Source organism: Melopsittacus undulatus, chromosome 4, assembly GCF_012275295.1.
Source record: "Melopsittacus undulatus isolate bMelUnd1 chromosome 4, bMelUnd1.mat.Z, whole genome shotgun sequence".
NCBI lineage: Eukaryota > Metazoa > Chordata > Aves > Psittaciformes > Psittaculidae > Melopsittacus > Melopsittacus undulatus.
This window is the reverse complement of record NC_047530.1, coordinates 57,819,136-57,823,913: the sequence shown is the minus strand read 5'-3', so window position 1 is coordinate 57,823,913 and position 4,778 is coordinate 57,819,136.

Sequence of the window (4,778 nt, the reverse complement as noted above, 5' to 3'; positions counted from 1 at the left end):
GGGCCGGGGGGTCTTGCCACTGGCCATGTCGTAGAGCTCACCTGGAAGAAGCAACAATTGGACAATCCACAACCCCAGAACCTTAAAACCCCGCACCCATGGAAGCCCGGAACCCCGCAACCTTAGGGAAGGGCCCTTAAAACTCACCCACTCCCAACCCCTGCCACGGCCACAGACACCTTCCACTAGAGCAGCTTGCTCCAAGGCCCATCCAACCTGGCCTTGAACACTGCCAGGGATGGGGCAGCCACAGCTTCTCTGGGCAATCTGTGCCAGGGCCTCGCCATTCCTGGCACACCCAAAGGACACAGCCGTGTCTCCAGCCTCTGGCATCCTTCCTAAGCGCAGAACGCAGGGCCTCCCCACCCTCACTCATCATTAGACCACATTTAGGCTCCATTCATAGACGTAAAACCCCACAATAGACAGCCCCTGAGCCAAAACAGCCTTTTGCTCTGGGTGCAGTCCCACCAGCCACGGAGACACACCAGGGGCTGCTGGCACTTCTCAACCTTTCTGCAAGGAGCCTGCTGATGTTTCTAACTAACTCAGCACAGAGCTCAAGACTCTGGTTAAGAACCAGAGTTTCTCAAGGCTACTTTGCCTGCTTGAAGTTACAAAGATTAGCTGGCAAAAACGGGTCCTTCCAGGCAGGAAACCACCCCCCTGCCCAAGAGCACTTCTCCATGCAGAAGGATGCCCTCATTTTCACTTGGTAACACCCAAACTCGAGGCTCCCTACAGGCATTCCAGGCTGCCACAGCAGGAAAGAAGTAGGAAACCATCAAAGGCACAGGAGCAATTACCTCAAATCTAAGGAAAATCCAGGAGGATATTCTCTCCTGCTTCCCGGTGTTCCACAGCACCTCTGTTGTGTGCACTTGCTCTACACAGCAAGACAGCATCTAGGCAAAGACGGCCATTCCCTGCCCCTTGACTCTCCCCCACACCCTGCACGCAAGGCAATCACTTCATGCCTTTACGCCCAAGACAGCTACAGCACGGCACAAATGGTGTTTGTGGTGCTGGGCCCTTGGCAGCTTCAGGAAACAAGGCTACTGTTTCCTTTTGTTCTTGCAACAAACACCAGAGCTCTGCACTGCCTCTGCTCAGGAGGACCTGCTGCAGCAAGAGCTGGCCTTTAAAGCTGGAAAGAATTGCTTGTCAGGGGAGAAACCTCATGGGGATGATCCAACATTCATCTGATTTCAGGGCTTTATTACCGGTAGGCTCTTAACTGCCTTATTCATCCCAATTCTCCAAACTGTGATTTCACTTCACTTGAAACGAATCCTGTCGTCACCCCCACAACACTTATTTCCAGAGGGCTTCCAACCTCCACAGCCCGGCCAGCCCAGCAGCTTCCTCTGAGCCCTGGAGCAAGGCTCTTCCACAGCCCCAGGGCCCGCAGGGACCAGCCTCCCAGAGGAGCAGGAAAGGAGCACAACGGAGCAATCGGGCACATCTCCCTGCAGGGGCAGGACAAACCAGCAACCAGGACACAGCACCCCTCCAGCTCACCACCCCGGGGCTCCCTGCTCCCCACCTCACACAGACAAGGCTCCCTTTGCTGCAGGACCTACATCCTAGCTCCAAGTCTCTACCATCGCTGCAAGCCGCACAGCAGTTCCACAGCCCCTTCAAGCCCTTCTACCTGCCCAGCCCTGCTCTTAGCCAAGGGATGTTTAAATCCTGCAGCTATCACACAACTGCCCCATCCCTGCTGCCAACGGAGCTGCCTCCTCCCTGCCCAGGGCCAGACGCTACCTCAGCACGGGTGATTCACGCTTCTCCTGGAGGATTCCTCCCTGCAGGGCCTTGGCTCCCGAATGCCCTCGCGGTGCTCGGCACCTGTGGGCAGCTGGAGGGACAGAAGCCGCCCAGGGCCGCCTCGGTGGGGATGCTGCCCACCAGCACAGCAGGGAACTGCTGCTGGGCTGCCAACAGCCAGGGGAACCTGGGCACCAAAGGACAGGGCTGGCAACTGGGCTGCCCAGCCCCTCTCGCCAACGCTCTGCCTTTGCCAGCTAGGGCAGGGTTTCACCAGCGCCTCCAGGAAGCAGAGCTCAGAGCCTGACAGTAGCTCAAGCCTGCTCCTGCCTCAGCGCCTCAGCAACTCCTGCTCTGACTGGGCCACGGCTGCTGCTCGCATTGAACAGCAGCAGCTCCCTCTATGTCACAATAGGAGAGGTCCACACGCCCCGGAAAGAACGTGCTCACCCTCCCGCACCACTTCCACACCAAGGCCACCACCACTTGTGGCTCTGGGATTTCTCCAGCTCCAGGCTGGAGTGGAGACCCTGCTGCTTCCTGCCTTGAGCTCTTTCGCTATCACTGTCGGCCGCCTTGTCTCTCCTCTGCTGGCTTCCACGGCCACTGCAGGGCCTTGCTAAAGTTACAGCCTTGCAGATCCCTGCAGCCCCCCTACGCCTTCAATGTCTCCCCCACACTAAAGGGCTGCAGCACCATTAAAATGCACCTTACAGCAGCAGTTGCTCACGCTCTGTGAGCGGCAGATAAATTGGTTTATACACTGCACATGAGCCAATCATCTCCCTGCTGCAGGAGTAAAGAAAAAAGCTTCCACACTGACTACAAAGCAACCATTTAATTCCTACTTCGCTGGCCCAGGAGGAGCCCACTCACACCAGGGCCATGGCCAGGCTGCCTTTGGGGTGACCCCTCTTGCTGTCCCTGCTGAGCACCCATCCATCAGTTTGTACCCATTCAGCCTGCGCACACGGGCACACTCACCAGCCAAGGCCACCCAGCTTCCTGGGGCATCTCAGCTGCCAGGAGCCTCACACGTTTTCAGCACAGCCTTTGCCAGAAACAAAACCTTCCCATGAGACTCTCGGCCACAGGCAAAGCAAATCCTCACGTCTGCTTGGTGGGGAACGTGGAGCCCTCACTTTGAAACCAACACTCAGCATCTGGGGGTTTACAAACCAGCCAGGGAGGAGATGAGCCCTGAGTGCTAACTGGCTCTCCAGGCAGCCAGCCTGTGGAAACACTCCAAAACATGTCCCGCATCATGTCCAGCCACGAATCCAGGTGAAAACTGGAGAGCTCAAGCAAAGGCTTTTCTCCTCCTTTCCTAAATCCAGACAGCATTTCAAATACCCCAGTTTGGAGACCCTGACGTCAGCTGTGCAGTCAAATCTGAACTGAGGAATTGTTTTCCCTCCATCACTTTTTAAAACAAAACAAAAGTAACTTGGGCCCAACAAGTGTAATGCCTCCTTGCTCTTCTTCTCCCTCCACACTGTGAAACCATTTAACCCAGCAGCTGCCTTGCTGCAAATTTCAGAACATTCAAGAAGTTGCTCACAGTTCAGGGGCAATCTCTGACACGAGCAGGGCAGCAACCAAGGCTGTGACTGCCAGGAGACAGGGCACAGAAAGATGGGCGCATCCTGGATGGAGGTTCGGGCCCAATTCAGAAAGTTACTGGCACCACGTCTCAGGTTAAACAGGAAAGGGGACAGATGTCAGGGGCACTGATAACTGTGCAGCACCTACAGAATGGTTCAACAGTTGTTCCTGGGGCTGACACTGCCTTAATCCTAACTGCCTTGGCCTCATGTCTCCACTGGCAGCTAAAAACCACCAAAGTCACCACGAGACTGAGGACAGAAACATCCTACAGTACCCCCACACTGCAGGACCAGGGCTTAGTCAAAGTCACACAGCCAGAGCAGGGCTCAGTCTCTCTTCCCTCACTCTTCTCTCCCTCCTGCCAGGGCCTTCTCCAGGCCACCCAGCACCAAGACACACCACAGCCTAGGGAGTACAGGCTCCTCCTCTCCTCCCCCAAGATACAGAGCTTCCTTCAGAGCCTGAGCACATGGCAGCTCTTTACTTCCTGACATCACACACATTTGAAACCGTGTTTACACCCAAGCACCCACAGCCCAGCAAGATCCTCCCATGGTCAGCTCCAAGGACCACACCAGGTGCCACAAGCGCTCCTTCCCTCCACCTTCTCCTGAGCAAGACAAAAACAGCCCTCACGTGCTTTACCTGCTCCACCACAGCTTGGTTGGCATCTGCAGCTTCAGACATCCCGTGGCAGCTCCATTTGCAGCAGGACTGGGCTCCTGGGCTCCTGCCTTTGCAGCAAGCTGGTCATCCACAGCAGGGCTACTACTTCTCCTGCGGGGCACCTTCAAACACCGGCACTCAAGGGAGAGAAAGATCAGACCAGGAGACACAGGGAGGGAACAAGCCCAGCCCATGACGTGCCTTTCAACCTGAGCCCACAGGAGCACCGGCCACAACCCCAGCACCTGCGAAGCCCCACAGGCTCTTCAGAAGCTGTGAAAGGAGCAGCTTGGGTGGGCTGGGGTGAAGGGGCCTTAAAGCTCCTCCAGCTCCAACCCCTGCCACAGGCAGGGACCCCTTCCACTGGAGCAGCTGCTCCAAGCCCCTGTGTCCAACCTGGCCCCGAACAGTGCCAGGGATGGGGCAGCCACAGCTGCTCTGGGCACCCTGTGCCAGCGCCTCAGCACCCTCCCAGGGAAGAGCTTCCTGAGATCTCATCTCAATCCACCTCTGTGGAAAGGGAAAAGGGGATAAAATAAGCAGTAAAATGAAGCCTCCTTTTGACTTCCCAAAGCCTCCGGGCTCACTTCTTTATTAAAGCCTCGTTCGCAGGGTCCCAAGGCTCAGGTTCAGTTTACAAAGGCTCGGCCGCGGGGATGCTGCGGCCGGGCGGGGGGTGCACGAGCCCGGCCGCGGGGCTGGGCAGGGCCCGCTCCGCCGTTCCACGGGCTCCT